Below are 21,442 nucleotides of genomic sequence, written 5' to 3' on the forward strand. Positions count from 1 at the left end.
GCGTCGTTAAATCGCCGTCAGGTCGCGGTCGCGTCGCTTGGAGGTCCAAATCTCTGGGTACAGGCGTCGTCGAATCTCCGTCGGGTCGAGGTCGCGTCGCTGGGAGGTCTTCAGCAGTTCGCGCGTCAGCGGCCTCGCCTCGGAAGGTCGCTGACGTCAGTTTTCCAGGCGAGGGCTCGGAGACCGTCCCTGCGTCATCCTCGACGTACCTTCGCGACTTGGATAGGATCGCCGCGGTGATGGCGATCGCGAATGGCGTCTTGGTGACTGAGGCGCGCGCTGCTGGGCGATGAACGCTTCAATTTCGGGCGGCCTCTGTCCAAACCGGGGTCGAGGTGAATTGGCAGCGTAACCCTGCAGTCCAAGTTGGCGGTAGTGGCACTCGCGGTATATGTGACCCGCCTCACCACAATGATAACAAAGCGGTCGTCGGTCGGGCGTGCGCCAAATGTCCGATTTACGTGTGACAGGCGGTTGTCGGGAAAGTAAGGTACCGCCTGTGCCGAGTGGAGGGCAACGGGACTTGGCGGAGCTGATGCAGGGATGGAGCGGCTCAGTGTGTCCCCATACGTCTCACGCTGGAAATCGGTCGCCGCGAGTGGGGATGTTGCCGATGCGGGGAGACTGCGCCTCAACGCGTCAGCGTATGTCGTGCGCCGAAATTCACTCGCCTGGGGTGTTCTTTCGGGGCGAGGTTGAGGTACCCCGAGTGCATGCTGCACTTCGTCACGCACGATGTCAGCGATGCAGTTGACCGTAGGCTGCTGCGCCCGGTGCAGCTGTTGCAGCTCGTCGCGGACTACCGATCGTATTAGCTCGCGGAGCACTTCAATGTCAGTGGCGAAAGCTCCCAGACCGATGGTTGTCGAAGCAGCATTCACTTGCCGGTCATACTGGTTCGACCGCTGCTGCAGCGCCTTTTCCATAGCAACGGCTTCTGCGAGGAACTCGGTAACCGTCCCCGGCGGGTTACGAACAAGCCCACCGAAGAGCTGTTCTTTGACACCCCGCATCAAATGACGGAGCTTCTTGTCTTCGGGCATGCTAGGGTCGGCTCGCCTGAAGAGACGTGTCATGTCTTCAACGTACATCAGAACACTTTCATTGGGCTTCTGAGCACGGGATTGGAGGGCCCGTTCTGCTCGCTCTCGGCGATCGGGGCTCGAGTACGTGTCCAAGAGCCGCCGACGTAACTCACGCCATGATGTCAGGGCCTCTTCGCGGTTCTGGAACCAGGTGCGAGCACCGTCCTCGAGGCTGAAATACGCACACTCGCAACAGGGCAGAAAAAAGTGCGAATCGACGCAAAACTCCACCCAGAAACGTGCTTCGCCACAACCAGGGCTTAATATACCCAAGCTGGTACTACCCAGGTGATGTTTTTCGCCGCCACCAGGCGCCGCTACTATACCTCAAACTTCAGCGCAAGACGCCCATAAAGTTGGGCGGCTTGTGCTAACGGCGCAAGCACGGAACGCGCTAGTCCTTTCTGAAAACCTGCTGAGCTGCTGCTCTTGCGCTGGCGCTCCGTTGCGACCCCTCGGTTCCCGACAAGAGTATTCCACAAAATGGAGCACAGCAGAAAGCGACGTTTGGCCGCGCTGGCTGTCGTTCTGTCAGAGATTGACGAGGGCTGTGATTTGGTTCCGCGATAACGGCGTTGTTGGCGGAAAAATAATATCGGAAGGAAAGAATTCGGGGGCGATCGACAGCCTGCTTTAGAAAGACCTCCTGAAAATTGATCTCGACGAATACCGGAGGCTATTTCGCGTAAGCAGCGAGCAGTTTCTGCAACTGCTGCCGTTCGTGGGGCCCGACATGCGAAAGGTGGATAGGGTTTTGCACCGTTCTATATCGGTAGAAACACGGCTGCAGGTCACACTGCGATACCTAGCTTCAGGTAAGTGTTACACATTTTCAAGGTATTACGGAGAGCGCCGTGTTAAATATATCGGTTGAAAACTCAGCTTCGTGTTGATCGAAGGCAGCTATACAATTGTCTTCAAGCGCGCTCGTTTGGTAGCGTATAAGCTCAATGGCGCCCGAAAAATGCAATGCAGATCCAGAGTTCATGTGGCAGGAGTTATCGCGAGTGCACTCAAGTTTTGTATGGCCGTGCTACGGTACCGACTTTCTGGATAAACATGCTCAAGGTTGAGTTTAATTCCCTTCGGTGTCGTCGACGTTACCGGTTTTTGTATACTGATGTCGGTACACCAGGCTCAGAAAGAGACGCAGCTGTCTGGCAAACGACACCCATACAGAAAGACGTAGAACACAAATGGGCAGGAACTTGTGAAGGTGCCCACTTCACCCGATGTGCACCTTCTACCTGTGTTCGTCGCTGATGACGTATTTCCGACGCGACGGAATTTAATGAAAGCTTTCAAAAGGAAACATGCACATGATGTAGTAGATATCAGATGAAAGTTTAACTGTAACAATGCATTGTCGCCCTACTAAATCTCAAAAGTTACGTAGTTCATAGTGCGTATGCTACATGCTGTGATGGGAGGTGCTAATTTAGCATAAAGCAGCTCCCACGTTTCATTTCATTCCATGCATGCTCTTACGATGTAAGCAACTTATATTGCCTAAATTAGTGGCTACAAGTATTCAGTGAAGTCTTAATCTCTGCAGTCGTTTAGCTGGGCTGTTTATTAAACAGGTGGTGTAGCACATTTATAATAATGTATCTGCCATGCAATTCATGATCTGGGAACAGGGTAGGGCAAAATTTAGCAAAAATTAGATTTTTTGTTAGAGATTTTTAATCCGCAGTCTTTCCTGAACAATGCTGACTTTGCCATTTACGCGTGCGCTATTTTTACCCTAAAAGTGACCTTTGCAAAACCAAGGTGGCGTCTGGCCACGTCCCTTTTATACATATACGTCATCTGTACCTCTCCTGTGTTGAAAAACAAAATCAGAAAGGAAAACGCAGGCTTCTCTAGGTTTATCGGAATGGTTATTACTCGTCTGGCACAGAATAAGCTGCCAATTTTGCCATTTTAGCCAAATCCTTAGACACTGCCGGTCTCACTTCAAGGCCTATTATCTCAAAACATTAATTTTAGTGACCTTTGACCCTTTTTCCTTGGAACTACAAAAGCTATAAGCATTATTTTTCCCACTACAAAGGCTACACAAGGAGAGTCTACTGAACTAGAATTATGGAAATTAATGCAGGCTCTTTGCCTAATGAGCTGTTTATTGTTCATTAGACTTGAAAATTGTGAGGGTCCACCAAAAAGCAAAGCAAAAAGAACTAAACTATAACAATAATTCTAGTCCAGCCACGAGAACACATGTAGCTAAATACGATGACACCAATATCTATCCTTAAAGCCGAGCAGATCCCGAGAAAAAGGGTCACATACACAGTCAAAAATACATGGGGGTATAGGCCTACCCTGTTCCCTTAAACTTATCCATTTGGCATGACAGATGCCTTGTTTGGGTATTGCCTCATGGTCGCAGCGACAATCCTACCAAATTGTTCAACGCATCATCGGGCAGCGCAGGCTATGTCGGCTGCATGTTCGCAGGTATTTTACCATGCACATTTTGCTGCTGCGACCACATTTTTCGCACGGCAAAAGGGGATTGCAATTCCACCGTTTTTTTTCTGATTGGTACTTCCTTTAACATGGATGTACCTTGTGGTGCGGGGAGGTTGGTGTGGGGTCCATTCTCTCTCTGTGTGTTGCAGCCTTTATCGTCTGGGGCTGCGTCATCAACTGTGTAATGTAAGAACCAGGGAGAGTATCGCAGGAGTAAATGGGGCCGATTTACTTGAAGGCAATGTTTTATTCTCGCAAAATGTCGGGCGGAGCGAAATGCATTGCTCACTCTGTCCGCAGTGAGTGAGTGAAATGTTGCTTATATTCTGCCACTTTGAGAGAGAGAGTAGAATGCCCGGTCTACACTTGCGACAAGAGAGCACAACGACAGAGCATCCTGTGTTCAGAGCATACGTGTTCAATTGCAGGAGATTGGTCCGGAACATGGCGATGCATCGCTGACGCACGCAGAGCAAAGAAAGAGCACACCGTTTAAACAGGCATCCAGAACGCGAACGCGTGCGAAGGTCAGGGCACTACTTTTAGGGGCGAAGCTCCTTAGGGTGTGGGTCTGTCCCTCCTCTGTAGCCACGTCTACTTTTATGAAAAAAAAAACATTCCGAAAGTTGTGTCCGTAGCGCGGAATCGAACCAGGGTCCCCTCGCTTCCGAACGCGCGGCGCTAACCACTACGCCACGAAGCGCACATGGAACACGCACCACGATGACAATAAATACCCAACATTAACGAAAGACTGCGCGTTCTAACGCGTTTGTGCTAGCGCGTTACGGCCCGGTAAGAAGCTGGTGTAAGACGCTGTGGCCTCTCCGCCTTACCCCCGTATTCATAAACGCTCCTCGACTTGAACTTGACTTGCCACCGCCTTGAGCAGCGCGTTCGAAACGCGTTGAAGGCGGTGGCAAGTCAAGTTCAAGTCGAGGAGCGTTTATGAATACGGGGGTTATACTCTCTCAGCAGCCATGTGATGGCGTCGGCAAACGCGGTGCACGTTCCGGCATGTGAAATGGCTGCGTAAGACGCTGTGGCCTCTCCCCCTTACTAGAGAGTACTGCACGTTTCTAACGCGTTTGTGCTAGCGTCCCTTAAGCGGGAGATGGTGCAATTATAATGAAGGGCGCTGTTATAAAATAGGAATGACGTCACATATGGCGCGTGTCATTGGTGGAAGTCAATCGTACGATTTAGTGCGGCGAGACTGGGTGAATTACACGGAAGATTCACGGTTTACCGATGATTCCCCCCGGAGCTTCGCCCACTCATCATCATTCACCCCGTGGATATGCGGTGCTTTTTTTTTGTGGGCGAGTGCGCGCTCTTCTTAGGCGCGTGGTGAGTCACGTGATGCGTTGCCAAGGCTACGGCGCAGCTGCGGTCAAATGAAGGTCAAATTGCTGGCGAAGGCGAAACTCGGCTCGACGTCCTTAGTATAAATATTTCGCTTTAAAATGACGTGTGACGCATCCCCGTATTGGATATGTGGGTGTGAGCCTGGGATATGCGGGAATGAGCCAGTGACAAGAAAGAAAGAAAGGAAGAAAGAAATCATGTGTGGCGCATCCCCGCATTGGGGAATGCGGTTATGAGACAGGGTAATGCGCGGATGAGCCAGGGACAATATATAAATAAATATATAAAGGGACACTAAGAGAAACCGGAGGTTTAGGTTTAATGGTAGATTATCTGATCACAATCACAGTCATACCATTCTTACGGCGAAAAGATGTTTAATTTCCCGCACTACACGTTTGTGACGTCGGAGATTACAAACGCAGGCCGGTCGCGATGCTCGAGAGCGATTTATCACTGCTAATAAAACGCAAAATGAATACAGCTTAAACGTACATAAACAGCATTTGCCAACTTTTTAAACCGTTTCAAGCGAGGAAATACCAGTTTAGCGCAAAATTAAATAAGAAAAAATGGCATGGCGCTACATCCGGTCGTGAGAGTTTTGTAGTTGAGTTTTTGCTCCATGCATCATCGGGCGCGCCTGTTCCGCTCTACAGTGTTTGGTTGCGTGGCTCGAAAAACGTTGACTTCGCGGGAAACAGCCAGAGAGTGCCTCGTGTGTATAGTGTTGAGGGCTGTATAAATGGCCCAAGGCGCTTGCTCAAGGGCAGCGGCAGTGTTGACCGATTGTGTCCTTTCATGTGGTGACGCGCCATGAGCCCCCGCTTCCCGGCGTTCGCAATGGATCAGTGCTCTGCCGATGATAAAATGGCAAAAGAGCCAGAGAAACCGATGGTGCTCTCTGCATTTCTCGCCCTCAGAGTGTGTGTATAATCCTGCCCTCGAAAAGTATCTTGGCGTGCCCCAGAGTCCAGTCCTTCATCGAGCAGCTGTTCCCTCAATGCGGCCTTCCTTAAACCCCTACCGCTGCCCCTGCAGCAGCAAACTGGCGGCTCGGTGAGTGCTGAATGTCATTAAATAAACCCACAAAATCACCATACCGAGTACGTGCGCAACTTTCTACACTTGCTCTGTCGGGAACATCGTCGCCTGGCGGACCGGGCGCCTCCCCTTCCGTCGACGAAAACGAAGCTCTGCTTTCCGCCGGCGCGGCCGGCGGCTCACCGCCATCGCACGTGGAAACGTCTACCGCTCGAGCACGGTGGTTCATTTCGCGCTCCGTTTCACTGAATATCGCCGAAATGCAGTCCTGCTTTCCTAGCGAGCTCTTCGTTGCAAGGTTCAGCGGCAGCAACGGTATCCATCGCGGCGAACGCAAACGCAGCGGCCATGCAGCCATGACGCAACCAGCGCCTCGGCCGTTTACGCAAGCGATGGCGTATCAAGGCGCATTCTGATTCGCTGAGAGCAATGAAATCTGTGACGACACTGCTGCTCCCAGAGCTGCTCCCAGAGTAGAGCAGCTGCGCGGAAAGCTGTACCGGCGCCGGATCACGTGACGCCCGCTACCAATCAGGGTCGTTTGGTGTGTCGCGGACAGGGAACGAAAGGAGGTTGGCGAGCGCTACGCCGGGCTTCCCTCGTCTCAAATCAGTTTCGGTGCCCGGATGGGAAGGCATCGCGTCGTGCGTCCCGCCAAGGAGCACGCTGCGTTTTATCAATGGCACCGCAAACTACCTCGGGAAAGATCTCGTCGTCGACGCGCCGATGCTATCGTGAGTGCTTCCTAAGCCCAGGCGAAACGTCAGAGAAGAGCCGCCGACCCTGAGTTTATGGCAAACGAAGCGGAACACCTGCGACAGCGTCGTCTTGCCACAAGCTTCGCTTACCCTCGTTTTCTCGACAGTGCAAGGGCTGGTATTTTTTTTACCTTTCGCTTCTTAAGACTGACCCCAAGGTACTTGCATGGCTAAAGGCTTTCCTCTTTAACAGGACCGAGTAGGTAACCGCTAACGAATTTACGTCCATACCTTGTTCCGTAACATCCGGTGTACCACAAGGATCGATACTCGGTCCTATGTTTTTAAAGACGATAGTCTTTCTGGGGAACTTAAACGCTGAAAATTTGGTCGTTGTCTGTCTGTCTGTCTGTCTGTCTGTCTGTCTGTCTGTCAACCGATTCAGCCACCCGGCCAAAGTTGGACCACTTGCTTACCGCCCACACTACTTAAACTGGTACGGCTGTTCATACTTGTGAACGTTATCGATCAAAAAGTAAATATTACGCATATCTGAGGCGCAATATCACTAGGTAAGTATTAGGAGGTGTGTTCCTTTCATAGAAAATACATAGATACGTAACTCTAAAGACCCTAGTTTCTTAAGCTGCGCTGAAAATGCCATGCTATGCGCGCCGACGAACGACGTCTGCCACGAAGGGAGGGAACCCTCTGCACAAGCTCGTGTCACCGGAGACGGGAAGGAGTCTACTTCGGCGCACCAGTAGTACATGCGCACAGCCATTGACCCTTCCACGCAATAAAATACATTCATGTCTCACAAATGGTTTTCATTGCAAACTATCATGCTATACAGTATACCACACGCGACCGAAACATTGCTGACATATCGTGGAGGTACGAACACATGGCATGCCAGCAGTGATAATGCGGTAAAATGAAATCTGTTCAAACAAACCTCCATTGCATTTATCATGCCAGGACGGAAATGGTACGAGAACAGCATCACGGGTGGGCGCGGATCAGACCAGCACTCATGTAGTACGGCCGGCAGAAGACTATCGTCTTTCGACGACACATTTGCAGCGAAGCACGCAGATACGCGGCCATTTTTTCTCATCTACATCAATGACCTTCCTGACTGGATCTCTAATTCAACCATTAGGCTGTTCGCGGACGATTGTGTCATCTATCGCAAAACAGCTAACGTTAGTGATTCTGGTAAGCTACAGGACGACCTGAATGGTGTATCTAACTTGGGCAGCAAATGGCTAATGCAGCTTAACACAACTAAATGCAAAAGTATGCGCGTCTCCTCTAGCCCTACTTCCGATATATTCCCACATTCTATTACTGCTACTACCCTGTCGCTTGTTTACTCCTGTAAGTATCTCGGCCTGTAAATCACTAACAACCTTTCATGGAACGTGCATGTTGAATATGTCACTAACAATGCTAACCGAGTGTTAGGCTATTTCAGACATAACTTTCCATGAGCCCCCTCCTCAGTAAAGCTTACTCTATGTAAAACACTCGTCCGTCCAAAATTAGAATGTGCTTGTGCGATTTGGAACCCTGTTCATACCAATCTCGCTATTTTCCTTGAAAGCATTGAGAACCGCGCCGCCCGTTTTGTTCTCTCAAATTATCCTCGTCATTCTAGGGTCACGTCCATGAAAAGAAAGTTAGATCTGCCTGACCTTTTGCTACGTCGCAAGTATACTCTCGTCTCTGTCTTTTTCATAGAATATATTACCCTAAACCTTTCTCTTAAAGAAAATCTTCTCACCACACCCAGTTATATCTCATCTCGTATCGACCATCAAGACAAAATTGAGTGCCATCTTGTAGAACTGATTTGTACCATTCTTCCTTTTTGACAGGGCCACCAACGAATGGAACCGCCTTCCCGCCTCCATCTCAATTTGTGGCAACACTAACTTAAAGATTGCCTGTCAAAGTGTCTTTTGTCATGTGTTCCTTCTTGTCCTGTAACGGCAAATTTGTATATTTTCACCAATCCTTTCTGTTGCGCCTCTAGCCTTGAACGAATAGTAAATAAATACCTTGTATCTCTATATTGAGTCAATCTTAAATGCATTACTCCTGCAAGTCATCGCGAGAAGGGTTCCGCCGTGCTAGATAGCGCAGCGAGTCCAAAGGAAAGCGCGAGAGGGCATCTATCTCCGCAGCGTACACGTCTTATGTATGGCGCGTTTCGGCGGTCGCAATACGGTGTGGCGACACATTACTTCAGTGCTGATCGCAGTAACGTCAACATTCATCGCGAGATGTGTTCTGTGGGACTTCTTTTCGCACAATGGATTGCTGTCACGCACCGCGATTTCTCCGACCGCCGTGGATATATTGGCTCCTCTTTTGTTGATTCCGAAGAGTGCACACCATTATAGCCTGCATGTGTACGCCAGTAAAGGAGTTGCTACGAGCCGCCACGTCTCCTTGCAATTGCTAAACTGCAAAAATGCCTTCATTCCGCTTAGCGTTAAATAACCCGGCTGTCGCTATGTAGGTGGTAACGTTATGCACAGCTGGCGCTCAACTTTGCTACTTGCCGCGCCAGAGCTCTCGCCTTCTTTCAAATACTCCGGGGGTGCTGGTATAGCGCGATTAGCATCCCGGGGGCTGCTTATCTCTCTGATCTTTTTTTCGCCATCTTGAATCACTAGGTGGTCCATTTTCGAATGTATAGCGCATCGGGCTACCGTCGGAACAACTTGGGTCATCTGTATGTGACACTGTGTAGGAGCTGCTGTTGAATGAACCTTCATTCCCCTCACCCCGCTCCCATGTGTAGGGTAGCAAACCGGTTGTCCTGAACTGGTTAACCTCCCTGCCTTTCCTTCTCCACTCTTTCCTCCTTGATGCCAACTGACAACAATGTGCAACTGCTTATGTGCTGAACATGAATAAGCATTGTGGCAGCCCCACCAGCACCAGCCCGACAAGTACGCGAGGCAACACAGAAAATGGAAAATCGAGCTCCGGCACGGTGCGGGTGCAACACAGGCACCGTTTTCTCAATTTGCTTTTCTCGGGCACCATGCCCAGCCTCGGAAGCCCTCAATAAATTGGAGACAGTCCATCCGACCTCGCCAACTTTACAATGGTAACCATGGACGTTGGTGGCATGCCGGAAGACACTGGGGTGCTAAATCAATTTGTCGCGTTTCTCTGCCGCCTGAGCTGACGGTTGGGGGTTGCTCGCCGAGATGCGCCGTTTCGTTCTGCCGGTTTGCCACAGCTTCGCTTATACTGATACACACAGTGAGTGGGATCTGCATGATTTTGAAGTGAATGGTCGGTGCAGTGTCTGGCCTCCTTGAAGAAACAAATGGCAAAGAAGCCGCAAGTGCGTAATGGTTTTTATACCATCGTCGTCAAGTTTGTCATCACGCCGCCGACGTCGTCACGCTGTCGTGATTCCGTGGTCATCATGGTGTCATCATGTGCATCGCCGTCACGCTGCCATGGCGTCTGCTAAAATGTCGACCAAACTTTGTGCCGCCATCACGAGACACGAATGTGAACGTCAGAAGTATTTGTAGTGTGTGCATATGATTTCTGCGTTCCGTACAACGTGTTTGCTTGCTTTGACAGTCAATAATGTTTTCACTTTTGAAGAAAATATTTCATGTAAGCGCTTGTAGCAAAGTAAATGTTTGCATAAAACACACATGCCTCCACCTACTGAGAGCGATGCAAACACTACGAGCATAAGAACTTGCGCATCATCTTGTGTGTCTCCATATTTCTCTTTGTGCTTCTGCTCGCTTCTTGGCACTAATGTTAATTAAGCGAAAACATCACCATACATGTACCAAGGGCTAGAAAATTCACCGGTGCACGTCTCATTTCGTCAATTTGGCTAAAACACAGAAACGCTTCTGTGAAGCTCGCGTTTTTATGCCCTAATTTCTAAAAACGTAACCTCCCCACTGGACATCACAGAGCCTAAGCGGAGGATAATGGCAGCCATGCAGGCGACATGCGTATCCAGATTAGAGACCGTGGTAAACCTTCCGGACGGTATATATCAGCCACGGGAGTCCCGTAAACTCCGCACATATGCAATCGGCAGCAGTCGGTATCGAAAACAATTGAGGGGTAATGCTACGTTAACTACTATATTACACACTGCCTTATTGCTCTAGCGCAAAGACGCGCTTGCTGTTAACACTGCGTTCGTTCTTGTTATTGCCACTTATATTGCCGCGAACGTTGTGGGGCATTATCCATTCGATATCATAACACTGACTGCTTCAGAATGTACTATGTTTGGCATGAGAACATCGCCTGCAGCTTCCACGTAGCTCGTGGGCCGCGCTAAGATATTGAGCATACAGCACGCACTAGTTCTGCGGAAAAAAAATGACAGCAGATCCACGAGGTGAATGATGATGAGTGGGCGAAGCTCCGGAGGGAATCATCGGATCTCCCGCTTAAGGGGACGCTAGCACAAAGGCGTTAGAAACGTGCAGTACTCTCTAGTAAGGGGGAGCGGCCACAGCGTCTTACGCAGCCATTTACACATGCCGGAACGTGCACCGCGTTTGCTGACGCCATCACATGACTGCTGAGAGAGTATACCCCCCGTATTCATAAACGCTCTTCGACTTGAACTTGACTTGCCACCGCTTTGGGCAGCGCGTTCGAAACGCGTTGAAGGTAAGGTGGAGAGGCCACAGCGTCTTACACCAGCTTCTTACACGGGCCGTAACGCGCTAGCACAAACGCGTTAGAAACGCGCTAGAAACGCGGCCTTTCGTTAATGTTGGGTATTTATAGCCATCGTGGTGCGTTTGTCCATGTCCGCTTCGTGGCGTAGTGGGCTAACGCCGCGCGCTCGGAAGCGAGGGGTCCCTGGTTCGATTCCGCGCTACGGACACAACTTCGGAATTTTTTTCTCATTTTTCTTAGACTGCTTACACACTACTACTACCACTACGACGGGGACGGAACGGGTGCCGCCATAAGGAGCTTCGCCCCTAAAACGTTACATTACCGACACTTGCATATGCCATCCTGTATAGCCGGCCACGGACGCGCCGTCGAATATAAGGGACGCGAAACATACATCAACTTATTGAGAGTTACGCTTCGTGTAGAGGTATACGCCCTCTACCTACAACACGAATAACCCTACATCAGCTCATTCGGTATGGCTGCTGGAAAAGGCTCGTCCCCTGGGAAAATTAAGAATAATACCAGCAAACGGAAGCCACAGGAGAGTGCCTGAAATTACAGTAGGGCGGGACGTGCAGGATCTCCGGGACATTCAAGGGGAACCGTGAACATCAAATCTTGCACCAGGGTGGACCGTGGGTTGGGGGCCACCGAGGTCGGAGCATACGGGGAGTGTGCTCGCATACAAGAGAGAATATAGATATATGCAGTGAGGCGTGATGTTTTACGCGGAGGCGCTAGGCGATCCCCGAACCCATGGGCTAGTCCTGATGACAGCATTGGTGTTCCCGTTGCACATGAATGTACTGGAGGCGCCGACAAGGCGAATTGTACCTGCGTATAAATTCTGCATAAACTCGAGGAGTGGGATTAGGCTCGACAATGACCAATGTGCTCGTTCGTATCGTTGCTGTCTAAGCGGTGCTTTGCTTCCTTCGTATTAGTCCGCCGAATTCTTCATTCCACTCACTGATAAATTAGGCTTGTTTCTGCCTGTGCACTGCGCGATATTTACAAGTCGAAGCTCGAACACAGCATCCGCGATGAGTTGATTAGCAGTTGATCTAGAAAATGTTCGGACTGAATATTATGCAGGTAAGAGTTACAGGTGCGTACGGTTACCCACGGTTTCTCGTAGCCTTGCGTCTCTGTTTTTGTCGACGAAACGGCACGTCTTCAAGGGCGACAAACACAACTGACCACTGAAAGAAATGTGGTTCGCCCAGCTATAGTTTTATGCGTACGAAACTTTCATGACGACCCTAAAATAAGGGCCTAATCAGTGCAAGATCCGAGGCTCAACAACATAAAAGAACTCTGACGAATACACACTGGCACTTAGAAGCGAATTGTGTAAACTTCACTGAAGTGCTTAAGTTTAATTAGACGCGAATTGTGCAAACTTCACTGACGCGCTTAAGTTTGTCGGCTTATTGTCGGCTCTTATTGTCGGCTCTTGTCACCTCCACGGATGCTTTAATGACGGGGATATTTCTGACCATTTCGCCCTGCGTACACCCCCTCGGGCCGCTCCAGAGTAGATTTATCATCTATGATCTATTGTTCACGCATGCATGTTTTGAATTCGTCGTGCCTCACTCAGCGCCGAGTTTTCTTTTTTCTTTAATGGAGTAACGCCGTAATGAAAAACACTGGACCTGCGGTATCGCATTTTGAAGATTTAAAGAATCCGATTTTGGCCCGTTCAGATCATCTCCAATAGTACTTCTCTACTGCCGCAGAGCTAACAGACGAATTGTTATTGTGAAATATTTGGGATGAGTAAACCTTTCTTCATGCACCGGAACACCAGAGCGAACCCCGTGCTTCCAAGCGCGTAATGCAAGAAAATAATGCTAAAATCGTGCTAGAATTAAGCAAGCTACTTGCGGAACTACGGAAGCATTTGAAGAAAGTCCTAATGTATCAGCACTGTTGAAGCAAGAACAGGTGAGAGCCTATGCAAGGGCATGTTTGTATTGTTATAAGAAGGCGTCTACATAGTTGATATTTTTTGACCTATAGGATAAAATATTCTTATTGGCTTCTGAAATTGACACCTGCAGACGTGTATATCTGGTGTTTAGGGGATCACGAATATAGTTTAACCCACATTCTTAATCTGTGTGAAACGAAGCTCTCTTGAAGAGGTTGAATTAATGGCATAAAATACTTCATTTCCTTCAACGTGTTTAGCAGGAAGGCCCACACTTCCCGCTCCAAATAGCATTACCAAAGTCCTGTTACCCAAATCGTTATGGTTTCTTTTAAGTTGTCTCTACCTTTCCCTTAAAATGTATTGTGGCTAAAATATAACTGCATCATTGTTGACGCGGACATGCTCGGGTTTAATTCATACTTTAGATTTATTTCTGAAAATCCTGACAATTGGAAAACAGGCTCACTAGAAGCACAAACGGCAGCTACCTCACCCGTATTTTTTTTCACTTCAACATGTTATTTTGATTTCCAGTGTGAACATCATGCCCAGTGTCACCTTTACTTGGGAGTGCGGAGAGTTGCGAGCATGCGCTACTCTCGATGGAGGAGAGAGACGACCGGCGGCACGACAAACGAAGATTTAAATATACAGGAGAGGTAGAAGCACGCGGCACACAACACTAAAACCGTAACTCCAAACTAAAGGCACGCGAAACTAAAATTGATTCAACAAAAGTCTTCACTGGAACTCAAACAACAAACTCAGATTAACTAGAAACTACTTAAAAAAACTATCTCAGTTTCGGAGCCTCGCTCCGCCTTAGAGTCTCTCGGTCAGTCGTAGCGCGGATTCATCAGAGTCTAGCCACCCTGCATTCGGCCTAACTGCGTCGCAAACAAAAACATGGGCTCTTACGAACCGCTGACTTGAAGTTCCTTACGTCGGGTCCAAGTCGTATTCCTTCGGGTGTCGATGCTGCCGTAGATGCCGATGACTCGCGTTCTCTTTTGTCGGTGGTGAGCTCGTCGGTACTTCGTTGGTGATGAGCTCGTCAGCTCGTCAGCGATGGCGCTCGGCGTTGCTTAGGCCCACCTGCCTAGGCCTAGCGTCGGGATGCGTCGCAACTTCTTCAGGAGTGCCGACGTGTCATCCCGAGGAGATTAGAACGTGCCGGTCTGCCACAGAAGGGGGATCCGCTCTGGGGTGCCTGGTCCTGCCGTGAGAAGCTGCAGCCCGTCCAGGAGCCTCGCCCGAACTTGCCGAGGTCGACGGCCACACCTTGGACGGCCAGCGTCGCGGACTCAACCAGACCCCCAAGTCTCCCGTCGCCAGAGCATAGCTGGAGATGCGACCTTCCTGACCCGGTGCCACGTTGAAACTCCACGGACAGCGCCGTTCATCCCTCGACTATGCCTCGGTTCGTGCGCCTCGCGCGCTCGCGCCGTTCCGAACACCGGGCATCGCGTGCTCCTCTTCTTTTTCGCGCCACAGGCGGCCTCTTACATGTGACACCCAGACACATTATATTTCAATGTGTACACACAGGACAAAATTTATTAAATTTTTAAAGAGCAAGAGGTAGCCAACTAAGAATTATTTCTAATGATATGGATAGCCTATGTATAAGAATGAATATACTGCGGTATGTTAAACTCGCAACAAATTGCTTTGCGCATTTTTTTACCATGAAAAAGACCTGGAGACTTCAGTGACCCCTTCGGCAGAGTTATTATCAACGGTGTGTGAATTACACGTGCATGATATGCGTCTCAGCATTGCTTCTCTTTCCAGTAAGTAATGCTAGCGACTCATGAAAAGAAAAACATAATAATTTCCAACATTTATTGGGGATGCAAGCATCGCAACGTGCATGCAGATGACATACATATATATAATTAACTTAGTAACTGAAGTGAGGGCAAGCCGGATTCACTAGAAATCAGAATCACCAGCAGTCATGCGCAGCAGAGATTTTGCTAGGACTCAGAAAAAAAAATGTGGTTGATCCCTCTTATATAGGAATCGGTATAGAACACGAAAGTGAAACGTGTCTTCACAGAAGTAGAGTAATGTTATTGCACATTGATATATAATGTCTATTGGTGTTTTGTGGCTAAAGCGCCCTTAGGCGTTGATGCACCCACGCTGAAGCCTGGTGGCACGTCTCCTCCATCACGACTACCAACGTCGATGACCACGAGCAACCGTCGTGCATATGGAAGCTGCACTACGCTGCACACGCTAACACAACGCGAAAGACGAAGCACGTAACTGACACACTAATACAACGCGCAAGACAAAGCACGTAACTGAATCGTCACCGAGTCAAATCAGCGCGTACAGCGCGTCGTAATTGCAGCCTCCGCGATCAACTTCAGAAACATTTTCAGAGCTAATTGCGGAGGCCACGCTCCGCTGTGCTGAGTACGGTGAACGCCACCTAGGTGGCGTTGGTAGTGCTTCTTGATGGATGCGTTGGTAGTTCATCCTAATGGAATGCGACGGGATCCACCCAGCGAGAACCGTAGGTAACGTGCAACTCCCAGAAGCGCTTGGGTTTAAAGTGGAAGGAAACATAAACAGATCAGCCGTAGAGATCAGCAAGAGACGATTAGAGTACTGGTGGAAAAAAAGTAGGGAAAAGATGGATGCGACCTGATCTCTTAAAATCATAGGCTGCGGTACAAGGTAAATTTTTGAAAAAGAAAAATAATGATAGGTATACAAAAATGCAAGATAAAGAACATGTATAGTATACCTGATTAAATCAAGCAGGCTAGGACTATTTGTCGCCGCCCCGTTTCAAAGGGGATGCCAATAAATCATCATCATCATCGATGCCAGCGTCCCTTCGAATGCTGGCATCGAGGCGTCGTAGTGCTGAGACCACCGAAGCGTTCACTGTCGGTGCGCGTTAGTGTCATAATGCAGTACTTCTCTTTTCTGCTCGTAGGCGGCGGCACCGCCCCGAGCAAGAGCGCGGGTACACGGAGGAGTGTTAAGCCCTGACCACACGTACGCTTGCAGACGCGCGTAAGCTCGCGTCTACGCGCCTTGCGGATGCCGCGCCTAGCGAGGAATGGCGGTTTGCATCCACAAATACGCGCAACAGCGCGCGCTCACTGGCCTCACTTGTTTACACCTTGGCAGACGCTAGTATTTCGTTGTTGGCAGCGCTTCAAAATGCTTCGATATCTAAAAACGTAATTGTATCTTTTTGGAGCTGTTACATTAGCACAAAAAGTAAGAAGAAGCACTTTCTGCATGGTATAACTCTGCTTAACTGAGAGTTGAACGTACCGCGCCGTCGCTGCGTAGCCAGGCGCGCCGACGCGAGGCAGCCCAGGCGCGCGGTAACTGAGAGGAGCTGATCACCGAGATCGCGCCGCGTTTCGACGCGTACGAGCCGTGCCACTCCGTCTGCGCATGCGTGGACGCCCGGACGAGAGCTTGCGCGCGTTTGCAAGCGTACGTGTGGTCTGGGCTTTAGATATATAAGGCGCGTCTGTGTAGCTCTCTGCAAATGCGTTGTGGCGCAATGGGTTAAACGCTTGGCGATCTATCGTCGCGGACCGAGAGGTCGTGGGTTCGATTTCCAAATTTTGCATGTTTGTGGAACTTTTTCTTCTGGTTTCTTTCTTTGTATTATGTTCGTGTACATTGTAAGCTGACGTATTTCCGTGACGGAAATACGTCAGTGAAGTCTTGGTGGACCCGGCATAAAACACTTTCGTTTGTAAAAAAGAGAAAGAAAAAGAGGCTGCAGTTTTGTCGGAAAGGCGCGAAGCAGTATTAGTGATAGCGAAGCATAAGAGAATTACACAAAGGAAGATTCTTCCCGTATAAATCCCTGCAAGAGCCGCACCCCCATTTGAAAGCAAATATTGTTCTTTAATCCAACCGAGAAGCAATCGCGATCAGCGCTGGTTCTAGTCGCGCTCCACTGCGAGTTTTCCCGCGCAGCGTCGTTTTGGGCGTCGCAATCATAATAAAAAAAAAAAAACACCGCATATCCACGAAGTGAATGATGAGTGGGCGAAGCCCGGCCGGGGGATCATTCGGGCAAAACGCCGGAAGCGGTCTCAGTAGCCGGAAGCGGAAGCCGGAAGCGGAAGCGGAGCCGGAAGCCGGCTTCCGGAAGATGGAACGTGGCGTACATATATACTAATATTTATAATATATATATATATATTGTCACGTTATTGAACAGGCGACTTCTAAAAGAGGCCGTTAAGGTAAGTCCGAGTCGCCAAAGGGGCAGCGCAGCATCGACAAAGACCAAGGCGCTAGCTCGCGAACAAGACTGTCCTCGTCTTCTTGGGAGCAAGTGGCACAGCGCGTGGCATTACCCTCCTCTCAGAAGAGCATCGACTCGATGCTAAACGAAAACATGACGGCAAAGGAAGACTTGTACCAGGAGAAAACGTAATGGTCCGGAAACCACGACTATGTGGGTGTGCGATATGGTTAACCGCATATGTGTAGAATCTCGGGCCACGATTGTCGGCGTCGTGCTGGCTGGGTGTCGTCCGGAAGAACTTCATAATTGAGGCACTCACTCGCCGAAGCACTTTGTAAGGGCCGAAGTACCGACTGAGAAGTTTTTCCGAAAGGCCTTTACGGCGGACGGGGGTCCAAACTAGCACTTGGTCACCCGGTTGGTACTCAACTTGTCGGTGGTGGAGGTTGTAGTGTCGCGCGTCAATACACTGTTCCTGATGTACACGCGAGCCAGTTGACGTGCTCTGCACGTTCCACGAAACGCTCAGTGTCTTCATCAAGATTGTCAGAATTGTCACATGGTAACATGGCTTCTAACATCGTCTGCACTTCACGACCGTAAACAAGAGCAAACGGCGTGAAGCGTGTGGTTCTTGCGTAGCGGTGTGGTACGCAAACGTGACGTACGGTAGTACCTCGTCCCACGTCTTATGCTGCACGTCTATGTACATCGACAGCATGTCGGTCATTGTTTTGTTAAGCCTTTCGGTCAAGCCATTTGCTTGAGGGGATAGGCAGTCGTCTTCCGATGCGTGGGGTAACTCAGCTGAAAAACTTCGAGCAGCCTTGCCGTAAACGCCGCTCCTCGATCTGTGATGACAACAGGATGGGGCGCATGATGCAGTACAATGTTGTACGAAAAACTGTGCAACTCAGAAGCTGTGCCTTTACGAAGAGCCTTTGTTTCAGCATAGCGGTGTTAAATAGTCCGTGGCGATGATTATCTACTTGTTTCCGGAAGTACACAACGGAAAACGGCCCAGGGGTCCATGCCGACTTGATCGAGGGCCCTCGAGGCGGCTCGATAGGATTCAGCAATCCCGCAGGCTCCACATTCGGCGACTTTCGGCGTTGACATTCACGGCAGGCTTGGACGCGTCGTCAACACAAGTGGCGAGTTTCGGCAGTAGTACGATTTCCGTACCCTGGCAAGGGTTCGAGTGAAACCCAAGTGGCCAGACGCAGGCGTCGTGGCATGCTAACAGGATTCGTCACGAAGCTCTGCGGGTAGACCAAAAGATAGGTGTGTTGCTGCAACAGAATTCTTCTTGTATAGGACGCCCTGTCGTAAACAAAACGACGACAAACCGCGAGAAATTTGCGGGGGGGGGCAGAGTGACGTTGCGGCCTTCTCGATGTTCAATTATGGGGCGCAATTCACAGTCTGCTCGCTGCCGTGTCGATACGTCTGCCCCGCTTATGGCGCCGAGAAAAGCGCTGTGTCTTCGATGTGTTGATCGGCAGATTCACCAGGTGCGCGCGACAATGTGTCGGCATCGTCGTGTGTGCGGCCTGACTTGGACCACAATGGTCACGTCGTATTCCTGCAGGCGCAGGCTCCACCGTACCAGTCGTCCAGAAGGGTCTCTTAGGTTTGCCAGCCAGCATAAGGAGTGATGATCCACCACGACCTTGAATGGGCGGCCATAGAGGTAAGGTCGAAACTTGGGAAGTGCCCATACGACGGCAAGACACTCTTTCTCCGTGGTAGTGTAATTGGACTCGGGTCGTGATAGGGTGCGACTGGCGTAAGCTATGACCCTTTCGTCGTTCTCCTGCCGCTGTACGAGCACCGCACCCAGACCGACGTTACTGGCGTCGGTACGAATTTCGTTTCGGCGTCCTCGTCAAAATGTCAAGAAACGGGGGCGATGCCAGGCGATGTCGAAGCTCGGCGAAAACTGCTTCTGTTCAGAGTTGCAGATGAAACGGCGTGTCGTCTCTAGTGAGACGAGTAAGTGGTTGGCAAATTTTAGAGAAATTGCGTTATAAAGCGGCGGTAGTATGCGCAGAATCCCAGGAAGCGTCGAACGCTTTCTTGTCTGTAGAGCGTGAAAAGCAGCACAGCGGCAGTTTTCTCGGGATCGGGACGGATGCCTTCCGCGCTCACGACATGCCCAAGAAACTTCAATTCTCATAACTGAAGTGACATTTCTGAGGCTTTAACGTGAAGCTAGCTGATCGTATTGCCTCGAACACTTGCCGCAGTCGTTTAAGAGTCCGGAGAAGCTGCCTGAAAATACGAGCACATTATCCAGGTAGACGAGACAGGTTTGCCATTTTAGGTCAGTAAGCACCGTGTCCATCATCGTTGGAAGGTTGCCGGAGCAGAGTACAACCCGAACGGAAAGTACTCGGAACTCGTAAGGTCCATCCGGAGTGACAAAGGCTGTTTTCTCCCGGTCACGCTCGTCTACGAAATTTGCCAGTATAATCTTTCAAGTCAAGGGAGGGAAAAATACTTGGCTCGCCGTACCCTGTCAAGAGAGTCATCTATGCGCGGCAAAGGTAAACGTCCTTCTTTGTGACATAGTTGAGTTTTCTGTAATCAACACAGAAGCGGAGAGTGCCGTCCTTCTTCTTTACCAGGAAACCGGTGTAGACCACGGACTGTTTGAAGGCTGCATGACGCCTTCGTCAATCATTTCCTGAATTGTCGTGAATTGCTTTAGTTATTTCCGCGAAACACAATATGGCTGCTGGTGAATAGGACTTGCACTCGTAAGTAATTATCCTGTGCTGCGTGATTGGTGTCTGACTGACTTTCGACGATCGAGCAAAGCAGTCCTTGAATTCACGCAACAGTCCCCGCAGTGCGCCTTATTGTCCTCCGACAGCTCGTTATTGATGTCAACATCTGGGACGCATTCTTCATCGCTGTCGCTTTCTCCACAAGCGAAACACTCAATGACGTCCTCCCAGGCTTCAGCTTAAGCGACGGCAGTGCCCCGGAAGATGTGTCGGGTCATTTGTGAAATTGGTGATCAAGACGTCAGCTTGGCCTCCCTAATGTCAATGATTCCTCGAGCCACGCTAATTCTGAGAGTAAGTAGAGGGGAGACGTTACACTCTGCGAGGATTTCGCCTTCACGTATGCCTGGAAACATTACCGGAATCATGACACTAGCACGAGGTGGTATCGTGACGCTGTCGTCAGAAATTCGAGGAGCGGCTGTGCGGCGGCTGGCATTGTGTCGTCGCTTTCTTTGTATAAAAAAGAGATACAGCGTCGGCAGAGGGTCCATGATGGCGCCATACTCTCGAAGAAAGACTATGCCGAGTATTAATTCACGGGAGCATTCTCGGAGAACAAGGGAGCTGATCGGAAACGCAGAATTTTGAATTTGCACCCGAGAAGTGCACACACCAAGCGGTTTGACGACATCTCCGCCAGCTGTCGCACGTGCGTCCCTGTCCACGGCGTGATGACTTTCGTTAAACGGCTTGACCGTTTTCCGCTAATAATCGAATAGTGAGCGCCGTGTCGATTTAGGCAGTAACATTTCGACCGTCAATCAGCACAGGTATGTTCATGGAAAAGTCTCCAGCCTGATACTGGCGTCATCAAGTCTCCGTCGGTTGAGGTCGCTTCGATTGGAGGTCTTCGGCGCGTCAGTATCAGCAGCCTTGCTCGATAGGTCGCTGACGTCAGTTTCCAGGCGAGGGCTCGGAGATCGTCTTGCGACATCCGCCTTGCACTTCCCGATTAGGATGGTCGTGTGACGGCGATCGTGACTGGCGCCTTGATGATGGTGGTGCGCGCTGTCGGGCGAGAAAATCTTCAATCGGTGTGGCCGTTGTCCGAAACGGGGTCAGAGTGAATTGACAGGAAACCTGGAGTC

The sequence above is a fragment of the Dermacentor silvarum genome, chromosome 3, assembly GCF_013339745.2.
Source record: "Dermacentor silvarum isolate Dsil-2018 chromosome 3, BIME_Dsil_1.4, whole genome shotgun sequence".
In the NCBI taxonomy this organism is placed as follows: domain Eukaryota; kingdom Metazoa; phylum Arthropoda; class Arachnida; order Ixodida; family Ixodidae; genus Dermacentor; species Dermacentor silvarum.